The 19530-nt window shown below is 32.7% G+C and overlaps 1 pseudogene; it reads left to right on the top strand.

Annotated features, from left to right (window-relative positions):
* The first annotated feature begins 11352 nt into the window (after positions 1 to 11352).
* Positions 11353 to 13107, top strand: LOC130848428 (tigger transposable element-derived protein 1-like; annotated as a pseudogene).
* The last annotated feature ends 6423 nt before the right edge of the window (positions 13108 to 19530 follow it).

Consider the following 19530-nt stretch of genomic DNA (forward strand, 5'->3'; position numbering starts at 1 on the left):
ATGATATTTATAAAGATACTTTGTGCATGATAAATTTCAGTAAAAGTAATATACATTACTGCTATTAAAACTAGGTGAAAATAATGAAATCTATTTTACCTACTCAGTAAGCACAGTAATATGAATGGCAATGTTTGTTTAAGTAAGTGTTACTCAACTATGTTCCTCTGTGAAAAGAAAGTTTTTGCCTTATGACACTTTTGAAAACCTTCATCTGTGTTCTTATGGAGAAGGTTGTGTGTATATTTCTGTGTGTATGTGTGTGTGGATATTACTAACTGTGATAAGGAACAGTTATGAATTTCTCCTGTATATTATTTAAGGATTTAATAAACTATGTTCATTTGTTTTATGATTTGCATACATAGAAGAAATTCCATTCATTTTAATAATCCTCTTATTATGTCTTCTATAGAAACATATAGTATTAAGTAGTAAATTAAAGTTATATGAGAATAAATGTTAGGATCACAAAATGGATCATTTAAAAATTTCAATGACAATGAAAGGAGGAAAGAAACTAGAATATTTTTCTTTCCATTACATACATTTCTAAATATCAAAGATTAAAATAGTTCTCAGATACTCATTTTTTTTTAAATTTTATTTTGAAGAGAAGAAGATGGGAAGAGTGTTTAAGACATTGATGGATGTTTTAATCCAGGAAGCAGGTTTCCGAGTCTTGAATATATCTTGCCAGTTATCAACAGAGCTTTGCTTTCACTCTCAGATCATTGCTTCAGGGTGAAAAGGGAACCAACAAGTGATACTGGTGTTGCTTGCAGATATTGACATGACCCAAGAAGTGTTGTCTATAAGAAAGTAACAGCGGTACCACCTGTACAAGAATGATTAATTGCTGTAAGATATGAGTGAAAGTATTTATCACAATGTTAATCTTTTGAGATCAATTTTGGGAGCAGGTAAAGAAGACACTGAGTTACAATACACTTTCTATCTTGTCCCTCACTCCATTTTATAATTTGCTACTTTTTACTGTTCATGCCCATAAATTCATTTTGTATTTGTTAATAGAAAGCAAGAATAGTTATCTAATACTTTGCAAATGGTAGGCCCATTTGCAAAGACTGCAAATGTCAGTCTTTCTTTCCTTACTAGTTTTCTTTTCTTTTCTTTTTAATAAATACTGTTTATTATTTTAGATGTAATCCCATAGAATGGCCTATTGGAAAGAATCAGGATCTCTCTCTCTTTTTTTTTTTTTTTTTTTTTTTTTCTTTTTTAGGTTGCTTTGGGTCTTTGTTGCTGCACATGGGCTTACTCTAGTTGTGGCAAGCAGGGGCTGCTCTTTCATTGGGGTGTGGGAGCTTATCAGTGTGGTGGCTTCTCTTGTTGCAAAACACAGGCTCTGGTGCCCTGAGGCCCACATTGGCTTCAGTAATTGTCGCATGCAGGCTCAGTAGTTGTGGATCATGGGCTCTAGAGCACAGGCTCAGTAGTTGTGGTGCTTGGGCTTAGTTGCTCTGCAGTACATGGGATCTTCCTGGAACAGGGATCAAACCTATGTCCCTTGCATTGGCAGGTGGATTCTTAACCACTGCACCACCAGGGAAGTCCCTCCTTACTAGTTTTCAAAACAGCATCCTTAATATTCACATAAACTATAGATTTGATAATAATTGGTCATAATTTATTTTAGTCATAATTTCCTAGGGAAATTATAATATCTTCAGAATGATATAGATCTGGTTAGTTCTGTCTCCCTTTCTCATTTTTTTCCTTCTTGAGCCTCATTTTATAATTTAAGCAGAAAAAATAAAGATATACACGTATATGTAAAGAATTCCTTAGTGAACTCTTAGCGAAGTCAATCCCATGTCTGAAAGTGTTACTGTTGTCTCAGTTGCAAGTTGCTTTTGAGAAAGAAATAAATATTGATATTTCTAGTCTCTTCACTTATTATTCTGGCTCACCTTTTAGCAGCACAATTATATTAACCTGCTAATGAGCACTTATTATCACCTGGGTCTGCACTAGAGGCTTTATAGGCAATTTCATATTTAATTCTCATAACTGTGCTACAGATGATGGCATTGAGGCCCACATTGGCTAATTTTCCCACATTCACCCAGCTCATCTGACTGACGAAAGAGGAAATCCCATTAAGATGTGTGTGACTCTAAAACCAGTGCTCTTTTTATTATTAAAGAGAGCCTCAGGGTTTTATCTTCTAAAATTTATTTTCTGTATCAGTGATCTGGCTTGTACTTTGTGAGATTTTCCCATGGTTTCCTCTTTCACTTTTATCCAAATAGACTTACTGTAAAGAATGTTAGGGCAGATTAGGCAATCAGACAAGAGGAAGAGGTCCAGGATCTCCAGACTTAGATTCCAATCATCACTCAACCAGTTTTAAACTGTGAAGCCCCCAGCACAACATCATCATTCCAAGTCCTAATTTTCACATATGGAAATTGAGGATAATAAAAAAATAGATCTTACATAAGAATTCAATGAGATAATATGTAAAATGTTAATACAAATATTTAACATGGTGCTTTATACACTGTCATACTTAATATATGTATTATTATGTGGCATTTGATTTAGCATTTGGATTTCTTTCATTTAAAAATATAATTCTGTATGTGCATGTGAGATTTTTTCCTCCTTGATGACACTTTTTTACACAGAGGTTTCTGAAAGTGGTTGTGACATAAAAGAACCTCTGGGAAAAAATAGAAACTTACTTCCAATATTGAGACATACGTGACAGGACTGGGGTGACTAGAGGTCCCTGGATAGAAACGTGTGATGGAATAACTTCTGTCTTTGGTGAATACAGTAATTTCTGTAGAGAAAGCCATTGCTCTACAGATTATAACATGCAAACCCTTTAAACTTCTAACTTACGTGTACTTTAGTTTAAGTACGAGACACAGGCTTTTTACTGATTTCAGCATGTCAGTTAATTTGATATTGCATGTGCATGGTTTTATGAGGCATCGTAGAGATTTTTTTGTGTGTCTAATACCACACTATCTTATCTATCTTTACTTCTGAAGATTTTTAAAATAACAGGGTTTAGTCTTTGAATGATCACTGGTGGGATACAGCTAGTCAAGTGTTGGTAATTGTTTAACAATCAACGTCTTAGGATAGAAGAAACACACACAAACAAAACTCTCCCAACACACAAAAGAACAGGACCTTATTTTTTCTGTTTTAGCGTTCTTCCTGCTTTGCACTTGCTCTACTCAGATTCATAGTTTAAAAGCCACCAGGTTCTTTCTCAATTGCAGTTTAATGACACTATTCCTTTGCATAAAAGCTTTCAAGGATTTTTTATCACTTCCATGGCACTTTACCTAATATTCAAGGGTGGCCATGACGTGCCCTCTGACTGTTTCCCAGACACATGTCTAGTCATGCTGTGCCTTCTGTTTTATGTTTCTGAAGATTCAAATTAGTTCTGATCCCCTCAGGTATATTGTACTACTGTTATTTGCATTTACTGTCTTATTTCTGGAATGTCATTTTCTCCTCTCTGAGTCTAAATAATCTTTACTGAAATTCAGCCTGTTACTTCTTTTGGAAAGCTGATTCTGCTTTGAATAACCGTCCATTCTTCCTGTTCACATAATCTGTACACGTTCATGATCTCTGCCTTTGATATTAGGTTATGAGACTTCAGGATTAAGCCTGTAACTGTTATATATTAGACAATTAATATTTACTTAATGGATAAGTAAATAAGTAAAATATGCTAAAGAAAAGTTTTCTGATGTTTCCCACTGGAACAGAATGTCTATGTACATTACAAATGTTTAAAATGTTTTTATGGGGAAATGGGAGGAATACGTTTACCTTTTTTAATACTGTACACTTAAATCTCCTCACAATGGAAACAAACTAAAGCACTTGCCTAGGACCATAAATTACTTTGGTAAATTTTAACACATATTCACTTTCAATAGCTTTAGAAAGTCTTCTTATACACTTATTAATATTTCTCTGGATATTCTTTTTCAGACAGATACATTCAGCTAAGAGGTGAAGACTATTCCTTCGTTAGAACCATGTTTTAAGAACTCAGATCTTTTACTCTGAAGGGTAAATCCCCTAAAGATTCATTTTATACTTTCCAATGATTCATGAAACCAAAAAGACAACTGCCCATGTTGAACAAATCACCTTTTCCTGGTCAAATAAACATTTTGATAACCTTTGACTAGGAGAACTGTATTCTATTGTTGAGGCCAAACACTCCATTCTTATTCACATGTTTTTGATTTTCAAAATGTTAGTTGCTGACCTTAGAAATAATAAACCAATAGGCAATAATTTAGTCAATAGAACCATTTAATAAAAACTTATGAGGACACTTAAGGACAGAAAAAATTTTTTAAAGATTATTTTTCCAATGGGTTTCTTAAGCAATTCTCTAGGTTCAGTACTCATGTCAGTGAACTATTTTGTAACAACCCAATTTAAAATCTACAGCAGTGCTTTCAATGTCTGCTGATAATCTAATGCACTTTCAATCAACAGATAACATGAGATTTTAATAAAGAAATATTTATTATAATTATAAAATTGTATATGAGAAGAAAAACCCTTAAGCTAATCTTTATTTCTTTGTATTATCTGGAATTGTATGCCATAATTCAGACATATGGGGTTATCACATCAAATAAAAGCATAAACCATTTTCACTTTTTCAGTTTAATTGAAAAAGCTTATTTCAGAAAAGAAATGTGGCTGAATGCTTATTAAATGGCTTAAAAAATACATTATAATCTTCCAGGATTTTTTAAGTATGTCCCTGAAATATCAAGTTCATGATTTATTTATTTTATGTGGTTGCATAACTAGGAAAGTTGTGCATTGGATTTATCAATGCTCAGTAATTATTGGTGGTACAGAATGTTTCATTCTTTGTGTGAATACTGTACTTGAACATTTTCTCCTGTAATTAAGGATTTTTATGCATTTTTTTCTTTATGGTCTCAAAGTATTATAAAAGTATTCATAATTTCTTATGTTAAATGTAACTCATCTAGGAAAATAATAATTACAATTTTAAGTTACATAAGCAGTATTAACATTACACAAAATAATTAACATAAATGAAACAACCATTTATAAAAAAGTAAACAAGGAAAGGCAATTTAATATTATTCCTGAAGATGGACTGGCAGAAAACTAAGGCATTGACTAGTTATTCTTTACTTACTGCTGATCAAGGGATATTAGGAACCTGGTTTTGATTTATTTTTCTTGTATTAATGGACAAAATTTAAATTCAACAAATATATCAAGCTCATAATGTTTCCAGGTATTTGTTTTTAAAAGAATTAAACATGAGCAAGACATGATCCTTCCCTTTAGTATAGTAGAAGAGAAAGGGCATATTCCCAGTCATATAAAACTAAAGACAGTACACACACTTGATGAAACATACATTCACACACACACACACACACAGAGATATGCACACACAGAATAGTCCCAATTCAGAAAATTAGAGATGAAGGAAAAATCTTGGATGAGGTGGATTTGAAAGAAGTAGGGTTTGTAGAGGCAATGATGGTTGCATGAGAGAGGCAGAAGGAAACAAAATAGCTTAGGCCCTAAGGTGGGAAAACATAGATCATATCCAGTAAAAAGCAATTCTCTCAATATGACTGATGCATATAATAACTCATTTTTCTGGGTAAGGTCATGTAAAAAGACTGATCTAGATATGAAAATAGTAAGCCATGATTGCCATGGTGAATCATTTGCACATTATCTGTAGCCAGGGGGGTGTACATAAAGCTTTCTCAGGCCTGACTTAATGAAATTTACCCTCTCTGGTAACAGTATATAGGCTGAATTCTAACAGTGATCAAATAGGTATACACCGTTGGCAGAATATTGCTGTCTACACAGTAGCAGGCATATCCATAAGTGTGTTTATTGTATGTTGCATAGATGTGCAGGAAGAAATAGTAGAATGTATTTATTTAAATTTTTATCTAAATCGTGAAAGCATTTAGTTTTCACAACTTAATATATGGCTTGTTATTGGACCTCTAGCTCGTTTCATAAAGTATATAGTCTCAGGGAGGCAGAGGCTTTGTCACTTTGCTGCCACTGTGGTATATGCTTTCAGCTGATTCAACATACTATACTTGTGTACCAACATATCCTAAATATAGTCACTGTTATAATAAAACACATTTTAATTGTAAAATTATTATATTTTCTATTGAGATAAATTATCATGAAAATCTTTGTACAGACTAACATAGTTACCACTATATAGTCCCTAAAAATCGTCAAAGCTGAAGATGAACTATATATTTTTTTTTACAAAAAAATTATTGCTCTGAATTTGTTGACATTTTATTGAATGACAAGTGATTGTCAGTAATAACCTACTGATGAACTGTTACTAAATTGGAAATAAATATAAAAGTTCTGTTCTTTCAACATAAAGGTGACCTTTTTACAATAAATGAGAGGGTTAATGCTTTTCAAAAGAAATTTGTGCTATGAACAGTTACATTTTGATAACAGGTGACTGGAATTGTAACAGTTACCATATGATTTCATTGTCATAATGAGATCAGTAACACCTTTAATATCTTGTGTAATGCACATAAAAACAAAAAAAAGATAATTGGAAATAGGATTTTCTTATTTCTTTAAAAATCTTCTAAATGAAGAGATTCAGGAGAGGTTTAAACCATTTTATTAATTTCAAAAACATTCCCATTAGCTTCTAAATATTTATTAGCAACCTTTCAGTAAAAACCTGTGAACAGGTCGTGGTTTGGGTTAAACACGCTAATCAGCATAAAGTGATCACAACCACTGATGGTTTTCTTTTAGACCTACACATCTTTCATGGTATAGTTTTTAGGTATGATGGTTGTTAAAACACAGTTGTGAAATATACTTGTATTGAACAATGCTCATAAATAGCTATACCACAAATTTCTAAATAAAAATGTTCAAAAATAGAGATGCATAATTATTTCCATTAAAATGTTATCAATATTAGATTTGAATAAGGCCTAAAACTTTGATAATTGAAATTAAAATGTTATGTATCCTTTAAAAATCTCTATCTTGTATATATAATGTAAAATGCATAAGATATTTACAATGGCATGAAATTTAATAACTAAATACATATTAATATTTGAAGAGGCAACAAGTCTAGCTCAGTAGTTTATATATCTTTATAGCAATGGACTCTTTCCTTTAAATAAAATCTTTGTGAAAAGCCAATCATATATATTAATTAAAAAAAAGCCAATCCTATACATTAATTAAAAAAATTATTATCATCCAGATAGATTTGTTGTGGACTTTGGATGATATATGAGAAATCCCAATCACTTAGCACTTTCTTTCTTGACTCTTTTCAACATCTGGAAAGCTTTGGACTCTGGTAGCACAGTTTGAAAAGCATTCATTTAAGTGACAATTAAAGATTGTTTTCAATTGGGTAATGGTATATATATATCTATATATATATATATAGATATATATATATATATATAGAAAGAGAGAGAGAGAGAGCAAGTGAAAGCATGTTCTATCTTCCACGCTTAGAACTGATTTTTTACTCCTTTTTATTCTAGCAATTCAGTCATCTTCTTCTCAACAATATCCTAACAGCATATAGTCCATAAAAGCTTGATTTTTGACCCTCATTAGTATTCCTAAATTTGAGTTTGATCACAACTGTCATTCTTAAAATGGAAACTCATGCATAGAGGTTATGGGGACAAATTCAGGCATGTTACATTTTATTTCCTGGTCTCCCTTCATTTGAAAGATATTTCTGGAAATCCTAGGTCCCCTTGATGTAAAAAATAGTGAATATAGGACAAATGCTGGTTGAACTGGTCTCAGAAGTTTGATCTACCCTTGGACTCTACAGTTATCCATCCACAGGAAATATTGAGAATAATCTGTATCCCAGCAAGTGTCTTTCTATCAGAAGACATCCATTTTTATAGCTATTTTTCTTGGGTTTGATGTTGGTGCTGATAGATAATGATTGATGGGGAGTGATTTTAACCTCTTCCTGAGACTATTTCAAATCTGACACAGAGAAAATTCAGTAGTTGGTCCAGCTTCCCGAGCTAATCCTCAGATGAGAGATGTATGTTGGTACTCTGCTATTATCTATCTTTATGATGTGATTCTGTGTGCATAGTTAACAAACTGTAATTGCATTTAAAAATCATTATTTTATATAGAATCTTGAGATATATTTTCCTGGCATATATTCAAGTCACAGTTTCTGTTATTTAAACTGCAATAAGTACTGTTAATTTTCTTATATTAAAAAAACTCTAATTTTACTTAATAGCAGGTATTAAATCAGAGCACAAGTAATTCAAACAGAAAACACATGTAGATGGTGAACATATCCTTAAATTATTGATAATCTTATTACAATATATTTACCTATATTCCTTTTAAAGTTAGTGGACACAAATTTTTGTAGTAAGTAATGTCTAATGTATCTTCTTCTACCTAAAGTATTACATAGCCTCATCTCTCCAGCCACAGGGTTGGTTATGTGGTTCAGGTTGGGTAACCAGTCTCTTTTTTTCCAAGCTACAATATTGCTATAAGTACTGTCCTGTGACAAAGTCTGTCCACTCAAGTTATCCTATGGATTTGAGCAAGTGAAGTGAAGCAAGAGAGAACATAGTTTGAACTCTGTGCCTAGCCTCTCTTGGAAACTAACTGGATATTTTTAAGTTAAAGTAGCCAGTATATTTACCAACTCTTCTTAGTCTTCTCTATCAATCTGACAATTTATTGTGTACTGTTTCATTTTTTATTTCAAATGTTTTTCTTAAGCTATATCGAGTTTCATTTTAATTGAAAGATATCTGACCACATAATCATGTACACAAATCCATAGGTAAATATTGTGGCAGATTAAAAATGGCCACAAATTCTTTGACATCTCTCCCTTTGAAAGTTTGGGTCTATATCCCATCTCCTTGAATCTAAGCTTGGAGCATGAAAGAACTAATGCTTGCCAGTTTGAGACCTAGCCTTTAAGAGATTTGGTGGTTTCCACTTCCTTTTTCTTAGAGCACTGAGTTTCCTTTGAGGCCAGACCACTCTGCGTGCAAGCTTTGTGAAAGCCCAAAGTAATCACATGGAGAGATCTTGAGGGAAAGTAAGGAGAGAGACAGACACACAGAGATAGAGTGACAGAGAAGCTCCACAGCTCTAGCTGTTCCAGCCCCAGCCATTCAAATCATTCCAGCAGAGACCTCAGATGTTGAAAAGTTGAGATAAGCTCCTGGACCCCACCCAGATTTCTAGACCCACATAATATTGAAATAAAATAATGATAAATTGTTGTTTTAAGCCACTCAATTTTGAGTAGTTTAACAAAATGGAAAAAATTAGTGAAATTAGTATCAAAGATGTTTTTCTTGATTAGATTCTTATTTTCCAAGTTTTCTGTCCTTAGAAGATATTATTTCTGCAAACAAGCAGAAAAGCCAACTGGTACATATTAATAATAAATCACTAATTAGTTTTTGGTTGGCTTTATTACTGTTCTAAGTACTATAATTAAGAATACAACCCCATTGTTGGCTGCATCTGGTATAGACAACTTCTATCACTCCACTTCTTTTATTTCATTGCCAGGAAATACCAAGACTCTTTATACTTTTCTCTTTCATCTTCATATATTTACAAAATGCTATCATCTTTTTGAATATTTTGTATACCATTTAATACTTTTGCAATATGCTGTGATTATTTACTTGCCAATAAACATTCTCATATAAGTGATTTAGATATCTTCATAGTATTTCACTATTTTGCTTAAAATATGCTATTATTTAATATTTACTTTTTATCAGTTTGGTTACTATTACTTTCCCTTATGTTTTCAAAATGTCTACTGTAGGTTTAGTCTCATGCCCATGCTCAAGGCAAGAAGATGATAAAAAAAGAAAAAATCGGCAGCATCTGTCTGTGTCACTTTTTAACAAAAACTGAGATACTTTACAGAAGTTCTCAACATACTCTGTTAACACATCATTGGCCATAATTATGTCATATTCCTCACTCCCTCAACTTCTCTGACCCCAGAACATGGTGGTCTGGAAGAAATAAATTTTTAGCTAGGTCCATTCCCACCTCCCCAAATTTAAGATTCTTTTAGAGAGAAAAATGGGGGAATTGATAGTAGCTTTGACAGAATCAGAATCTACTCTTTTTTTTAACATTTTAAAATTTTTTTAAATTGTATTTTTATTAAAGTATAGTTGATTTACAACATTGTACTAATTTCTGCTATACAGCAGTATTCACTTATACATATATACATTCTTTTTTAATATTCTTTTTCTTTATGATTTATCATAGGATACTGAATATAGTTCTCTGTGCTCTACAGTAGGACCTTTTTGTTTATCCATTGTGTCTATAAAAAGTTCTATCTCCTAACCCAGCCTCTCACTCCATTCCTCTCCCCACCTTGGCAGCCACCAGTCTGTTCTCTATGAAATAAATCACAGTACTTAATGCAAGTTAGATTTATAGGGGATGGAAGAGTAAGGGGTTAAATTGTTTTATTTTTTCTTATAATTCTGTGTGATTTAAAGTATCCTATAATCATATTTGATAACTTAATCACATAAACTGATTTAATTTAAAACAAATGCAAATTGATGAGAAATGCTCAGAGGTTAACATGGTGCATTTGCCTAGCAAGATTTTAGATTTTTAATTTAGAATAAAGAAAAAGGTTTGACTCAAAATTTCTTTTATGGATTCTGGATACAGACAAAGCAAGTTATCTTTGGTTTACCATACAAAGCCAACCTAAAGAACACCCAAACAAAAATTTATATAATTTCCTGGGGATGCAGCATATTATAGCTCAATATTATTTCAATTACTCAGTGCCCTATATTTGAGCACACAGTCATGCCTCATTTTATTGTGCTCTGCTTCATTTTGCTTTGCAGATATCATACATTTTGTAAATTGAAGGTATGTGGCAGCCCTGCATCAAGCATGTCTTTTGGCATCAGTTTTTCAACAGCATTTGCTCACTTCATATCTCTGTGTCACATTTTGGTACTTCTTGCAATATTTCAAATGTTTTCATTGCTCTTATATATTTGTTATGGTGATCTGTGATCAGTGATCTTTGATGTTACTATTGTAATTGTTTTGGGGCTGCTGCAAACCTTGCCCATATAAGAGGGAGACCTTGATAATTGTTTAGTGCATTCTGACTGCTCCACTAACTGGCCATTCCCCATCTCTCTCCCTCCTTTTGGGCCTACCTATTCCCTGAGATACAACAACATTGAAATTAGACCAATTAATAACCCTACAATGGCCACTAAGTGTTAAAGTGAAGGGAAGAGTCACATGTCTCCCACTTGAAATCAAAAGCTAGAAATGATTAAGCTTAGTGAGGAAGGCATGTCAAAATCTGACATAGGCCAAAAGCTAGGCGTCTTGCACAAAACAGGTAGCCATGCTGTAAATGCAAAGGAAATGTTCTGGAAGGAAAGTATAAGTGCTACTCCAGTGAACACACAAATGATAAGAAAGTGAAACAGTCTTATAACTCATATGGAGAAAGCTTTAGTGGTGTGGATAAAAGATCAAACCAGCCACAGCATTTCCTTAAGCCAAAAAGTAATCCAGAACAAGGCCCTAATTTTATTCAATTCTGTGAATTGTGAGCGATAAGGAAGCTGCAGATGAAAAGTTTGATGCTAGCAGAAGTTGGTTCATGAGGTTTAAGGAAAGAAATAATCTTCATAACATAAAAGTGCAAGGTGAAGTAGCAAGTGCTGATATAGAAGCTACAGCAAGTTAACCAGAAGACCTGAATAAAATAATTAATGAAGGTGACTACAGTAAACAACAGATTTTAAATGTAGACAAAACAGCCTTCTTATGGAAAAAGATGCCATCCAGGATCTTCATAGCTAGAAAGGAGAGATCAATGCCTGGCTTCAAAGTTTCAGAGGACAGTCTGACGCTCTTGTTAGGGACTAAAGCATCTGATGACTTTAAATTGAAGTCAGTGCTCATTTTCCATTTAGAAAGTCCTAGGGCCTTTAAGAATTATGCTAAATTGACTCTCCCTGTGCTCTACAAATGGAACAACAAAGCCTGGATGACAGCACATTTGTTTACAACATGGTTTACTAAATATTTTAAGCCCAGTGTTGAGACCTAATGCTCAGTATAAAAGATTCCTCAAAGTATTACTGCTCACTGACAATGCATCTGGTCACCCAAGAGCTCTGATGGAGAGGTAAAATGGGATTAATGTTGTTTTCATGCCTACTAACACAACATCCATTTTTCAGCCCGTGAATCAAGGAGTAATTTTGACTTTCAAGTCTTATTATTTTAATAAGTATATTCTGTAAGGTTATAACTGCCATCAATAGTGATTCTTCTGGTGGACATGGGCAAAGTCCATTTGAAAACCTTCTGGAAAGGATTTACCATTTTAGGTGCCATTCAGCACATTCATAATTCATGGAAAGAGGTCAAATATCAACATTAGCAGGAGTTTGGAGGAAGTTGATTTGAAATCTTATGGATGACATTGAGGGGTTCAAGACCTCAGGGGAGGAAGTAAATGCAGGTGTGGTGAAAATAATAAGGAAACTAGAATTAGAAGTGGAGACTAAAGATGTGACTGAATTACTACATTCTCATGATAAAACTTTAATGGATGAGGAATTGCTTCTTATGAATAAGGAAATAAAGTGGTTTCTTGAGATGGAATCTACTCTTGGTGAAGACTGTTGAAATGACAACAAAAAATTTAGAATATTACATAAACCTAGTTGATCAAGCAACAGCAGACTTTGAGAGAATTGACTCCAGTTTTTAAAGAAGTTATGTTATATGTAAAATACTATCAAATAGCATTGCATGCTATAGAGACATCCTTCATGAAAGGAAGAGTCAATCAATGCGGCAAACTTGATTGTGGTCTTATGTTAAGAAATTTCCACAGCCACCCCAAACTTCAGCAACTACCACCCTCATCAGTCAGCAGCAAAGGACCCTCCACCAACAAAAAGATTACAATTTGCTGAAGACTCAGGTGATAATTAGCATTTTTTAGCAATAAAGCATTTTTAAACTAAGGTATGAACATTATTTTTAGACATAATGCTGTTGCACACAATATACTACAATATCATATAAACATAAATTTTATGTGCACTGGGAAAAGAAAAAGTTCACATGACTCACTTTATCACAATATTGGCTTTATTGCAGTGGAAATAAGCCTGCAGTCTTTCCCAGGTATGCCTGTACTTTCTGCTTACTTACTGTGAGTTTTTGAAATTGATGCATATAATGTAATTATAACATTCTTACTTCATTCTTCAAAACTTGGATGCTTTCAGTGTGGTACTTTACCCTTCAAATTGCTAAATGCTATGTACTATTGCTTAATGTTCCTGGCTCTCATCCCACATGCTTATCTCAGTTTAGAAATTGCCTACATTTGGGGTAGAAGTAATTTGTCTTTCTTTTCTTCAGTTGTTAAAAAAAAGAGCTAAGCTTCAAATATTAACTGAGATTATATTTCTCATCATCCTAAACTTTAATAGACTTTTTGTCCCAAATATAAAGTACAGAAAAAAAAATCATGTGATACATTGAAGTTTGTAGTCTTAGGAAAAATGTTTGACATGAATTGTAGCTGCAGCAATTATCAGAGAAAAACTGATCAAAATTTTCAAAAGAGGAAACAACATTTTTTTCCTCTTTTTTTAACTTCATTTCTTCTAATAGGAGTCCTGTCTGTTGTATGTCTCACTCTCTTCATTTACATTACATGTTAAATATTTTTGAGTAACTATAAGTTAAGCACTAGGAATACAATGGTGAACAAGAAAGCAATAATCCTTGTGATAAGAAAACTTGTAGCCTAGTGAGGGATACCAGAAGTTAAGGGTCTTATATTTTTGTTCCCAGTGGTCTGAAGAAGCGTTGTACCTAATTATCAATCAAGCTTTTTAATAGAGGTATGGCTAACCTCTACTACAAGAAAATGTTAATAATGCTGTGCTTAGCTCAAAATATTTCTGAAAATTTAAGAACTGCCTCTGGAGTACTGATATGAGCCAGCTCCAGGACACTACTATATAGTAACCTGACAGGAGTGGATTGAGGAATGAGTAGAGATGAGGAATTAGATAAAATAAAGATTAGACAACAGATTCCAGAAGGCTGGCTGAAAAGGAGATCAAAATTATCTTAGGCGTGGGTCTGTCCATGTGCATATGACAGATGTGTGTGCATCAGTGCATCCTTATTATGTATACATGTTTTAAGGAAAAAATTACTGAGTATATATATGTAATGAGCCAGTGGAGAGAGAGTTTAAAGAAAAAGAATTAATGACTACCTTACATTGCTAACTCACTACTGGTTCTCATCTGGATGAAATCATTTCACTCATGTCATGTGTCAATGACAAACTGCTAATAATTCATACCTCATTTGTTGTTATTAATTGGTATTAGACATAAAATGAGATATTAAATATAATGCACTTAAAACATACTACTGAGAAAATGAATTGAAGGTTGAAATATAGCTAACTAGGTAGTCAGTGCATGGATTAATTTTGTTCATATATCTATACACTTAGAGGGAATTATTAACATTATTTACTCCCTTCTCTCATCTTCCCTTCAATTCAAAAATAATGAGTGGTTTGGTTTATAGTTAGCTTATTCATTTAAATATGTGAATGTTTCTTAACTCATAAAATATTCTGTACTTCATTTCACAGAAGTTTGGGGCTGACAGATCTAAAACAAAATATGAGACAAACATATTACAGAACTAACATTGATTATAGCTAATGAGTTATTCTCCTATCCTAGGACATATTTCCTGTAATTTTCTCTTGTTCCACCAAGAGCTTTCTCAATTCAGTAGCTCAGGCTGTTGGGAATTATTAATCATAATTTGTCATTAATATTTTAGGTTACTTGGTGAAAAAGGAAATGAATAATATACCTAATAAATAGGAGTGATATTTTGTGGATAAGAGTAAAGAAAACAGAAGAAATAATTCACTGATTTTCTTGAAATCAGGAAAGTTTTGTTTTCCCACATAACTCTATTATGCTATTTGACTCACACCATTAAAGAGGTTTATCTCCACCTACTAACCTTGTTTAAAGAGACTTTTATGTGAGCCGGAGGAACACCATGCATCCTAATATATAGTAAATATATATCTAAATATATACTGCATCTGAATATAATTCTATAATCTGGCTACAGTAATTTTATTAGAAGCTTTAAATATATTCTTTAAAATTAATTTTTTTCTAGTAACTATTTGACCAATAAATTTAACTAGTCATATAAAGGCAGTGTGGTAGAGTGGGTTAAAATACAGACTTTTGCATTTATCTATATGGGTTTAAAACTCTGCTTTATGATTTAGTGCCTGGAGGAACTTCAGAAAATTTCTTAATCGTGTGCTTCAGTTTCCTCATCTCTAAAATAGAGATAGTAATAGCACTTACCTCATAGAAAAAATGTGAAATTTATGAGTTAATACTTACAAAGCACTTAGAACTGTACCTGAGACGTATTAGTGATGATGTGGTGGTGGTATTATGATTACCATCATCTCATCTTTCTCCCCTATACCCTGTCCTGTTCTGATTTATCTTTTCTGTTAGTGGTATTAAAAAAAACACTCACAAAATTAGTTTTTTATTTTATTTCATTTTTTTACTCTCAACAAGTAATTGCTGATTGTTGGTTTTTCCTTTCTGATATCTCCAGTGGTATATAATTTATATTTCCACTATCATCCATGTAGTTCAGAACCTTATTGTTTTTCACTAATATAATTACATGATCCTCTTGAACTTCTGCTTACCTTTCTTCATTCAGCATTTTTTTAGTGCCTTCTCTAAACTTTCTAACCCAAATTACTTACCACTGTCAAAGTAATTATTCCAAAACGTGTCTTGAAATTATAAGAAAATCCTGTTTAAAGCAAATACAGTTTCTTATTAGGCACAGAATAAAATAATAAATAGAAAGCATGAAAGCACCCCCAGGAGCTTATCTCAATGTAATTTCTAGATTCATTTCTTACTATTCCCCTTCATAGAGGATATATTCCCAACGAAGCAAAATTAATCAGTATTTCCAGAACACAGGAGTGTACTTATAATAAGTTATTAGATTTTTAAAATCAGTTTTGGAGACTCTGTTTATAAGAATTTAAACACAAACTGAAAAATAAAACAAAAAGGTAAACTAAAATAGTGTTATGTGAGTAACAGGTAAAACACTAATGATGAGACTTCCTGGAGATATCTTGAAGTATTTGAAAGGTTATTCTATGAATGAGAAATTAGATATGGGTTTTTAAGACCTCAAAAATGGACATATAGATGATGGAACATATAGGGAGATTGATTTCAGTTCAAGTGAGGAAAACATTTTTTAACATTAGGAGTAATCTGCAGATAGATTATACTTCACAGAGTGATTAACATTTTTTTTTTGGCTGGAAGTGTTCTTAAAAGTGTTATTTTCACATGATATGAATTCAGAAAAAGAGAGATTTCAGTCAAATTGCCTGAATGGTTTGCTTAAATAAAGTGTGCTTAAAATAGGACCCAAGTGGTCTATTTTAAGAAATTTTAGGCAGTATTATGTATATTTGTATACGTGCATTTTCTTTTTTGATAGAGAGGGGGACTGTGGTTTAAAATACTGTCAAAAGGCTCAGCAAATATATACACACATTTCTATCTATATCTCTAACCAGGAAGACAGAAGGCAAAAATGGCAAAATATTAACAATTAATGAATTGACATACTAATATTATTTTTATAATTATTTATATTCTTCTGAAATTTTTCATAAAAATTGAAGGAAATGGAGAGCAAATGGACAAAGTGAATTTCTAAATATTATTAAATTACAGAGATATGTTTATTTCTTATTTAGGGTTTTAAATGGGAGAAAAATAATCCCTTCACTGTTATAATCTTTTTACCATAAAGTAAATAAAATTGATCTGCTTTTCACCACGATGGAGTAACCAGTACCAGACATGACTTTCTGATGTAACTGTAAAGCTACGCAAAAAAAATGAGTCAACTGCTTTTAGACGTTATCAAATAGGTAGTAAAAACTGTATTCTTGAGGAAACAGCTAGATGCTAGTCTCCACTCTCTTGTTGGAAGCACATTCTAGACCAGAGTAATGAAGATAAAATAAGAGCAGAGTATGGTAGTATTTTGAGATGAGGAGGCAAGGATGGATATTACAGGCTGTTAAAATGGCTGGAACTTCTGGGAGAGTGTATTGTAGAGAAGGGAACTCAGAAGCAGAAAACCCCAGATGCTGTGTGAGGTACACTGCAAATTTTTGGCGGATGTTTGGAATATACAAGCACAGAATCTGCAAGGCTTAACATAGAGCAGTTACTAGAAAGCTGAGAGGTAAGTGGGGACACAGAAGTTTGCACAATGCTGAGAAATGTTGCATTTTCTCGCCAAGCCACTGTAGAGAGATCTTATTGTGTATTCCAGGTGTTTAGTTGAGATTCCAGAAAGACCATACTTTAAGGGAAAGAAAATAAATTAGAAAATAAAACAAACCTGGAAAGATTGAAAGAATCTATCAGAAATTTAACTGGTTACTTGAAAATAATTCAGTATCCTTTAAAGGGAGGTCATATAATCCAGGCTCCACCCCGTGTGTCACACAACATCCAACATGTAATCATAAATTATTATACATGTAAAGAAGCAGGAAAAGGAGCCCCTTAATCAAGATCCCAATATGGCCTACCTGTTAGAATTGGCATACAAAGACTTTAAACATCCATTAATGAGGTAATATATAGGGAATGTCAGCAGAGAAATGGAACTGTTAAAACAAACAGAAGTTCTAGAGTGAAATGTTACATTATCTGAAATTAAAAAAAATCAATTGATGAGCTTAAGCAAATATTTGAGACTATATAGAGAAAAAAATTTGTAATTTGTGAACTTGGACACAGAGTAACATAAATTATCACACTGAAGAACAGAAAAAATGTGAACAGCACCTTAGTACCTCATAGAACAATATCAGGCATTCTTACATATGCATAATTAGAGTTCCAGAAAGAGAGGAGATATTACTGGGCAGAAAAAAAAAATCACTAGAACAAAATAACACCTTTAAATTTCCCAAAGGTGGTGAAAAATGTATCACAGATCTAAGAAGTATAATACCAAGTTAAAAAAAATACAAAGAAAATCACAATAGTGTACATTATAGTCAAATTGTTATAAACCACAAGGAGAAAAATTTTTTTTATAAATTTATATTTATTAATTAATTTATTTATTGGCCGTGTTGAGTCTTTGTTGCTGCACGCAGGCTTTCTCTAGTTGTGGTGAGTAGTGGCTGCTCTTCGTTGCGGTGTGCGGGGTTCTCATTGCGATGGCTTCTCTTGTTGCAGAGCACAGGCTCTAGGTGTGCAGGCTTCAGTAGTTGTGGCACATGGGCTCAACAGTTGTGGCTCACAGGCTCTAGAGCACAGACTCAGTAGTTGCGGCTCATGGGTTTAGTTGCTCCAAGGCATGTGGGATCTTCCCGGCCCAGGGATCGAACTTGTGTCCCCTGCATTGGCAGGCGGATTCTTAACCACCATGCCATCAGGGAAGCAGAGAAAAAATTTTTAAATCAGAAAAAGAAAATTTCACAAACTTTTTCACACATATAATGACATCTTTAAGGTACTGAAACAAACAAAAAATCACTATCATGATAGATTCTATATTCAGTAAATTTATTCTTCAAAATTGAGAATAAATATATTTTCAGAAAAATTCAATGTGAGGAAATTTGTTACCAATTGACCTGTACCATAAGAAATGATGAAGGAAGTTCTTCAGTCTAAAGGCAAATGATAACAAATAAAAAACAGACTTAAGAGAAGAATGAAAAGCACCATGTGAACAATATATTTTTTAAAAAGCACAAAATTGCCTTTACTTTTTACCTCTTATTTCTGTAAGAGAAAAAGAATTATTCATATCAAAAATTGTAGTTATATTACTATATTCATAAAATAGATAGGAATAAAATATATGACTGCATTAGATAAAAAGGAAAGGCTGAAAAGAAATTATACTGTTGTGCAGCTATTACATGAAGCATAATTTTCAATCTAAATAGAATAAACCTATTAAAATTAAAAAAAGCAAAATCTGAAAGTTATTTTAAAAATTGAAAATGAAAAATAATAAAAAACAAATTAAAAAAATACACAGGTAAGTTGAAAACAAAGGAATGGATAAAAAATACTGTAGGACAGCGAATACGTATATATTATTATTAAGTTAAAGTAGACATATGGAGTGTTATCAGAGGTAAAGGTGGACATTCCATTATGATAAAAGGGAAAGTTCTGATAGTTTTTATGGGTGTTTGTCCCTAACATTAGAATGCCAACATACATGAAACATAAATTAACAGCACTG

The sequence above is a fragment of the Hippopotamus amphibius genome, chromosome 3 (assembly GCF_030028045.1).
Source record: "Hippopotamus amphibius kiboko isolate mHipAmp2 chromosome 3, mHipAmp2.hap2, whole genome shotgun sequence".
In the NCBI taxonomy this organism is placed as follows: domain Eukaryota; kingdom Metazoa; phylum Chordata; class Mammalia; order Artiodactyla; family Hippopotamidae; genus Hippopotamus; species Hippopotamus amphibius.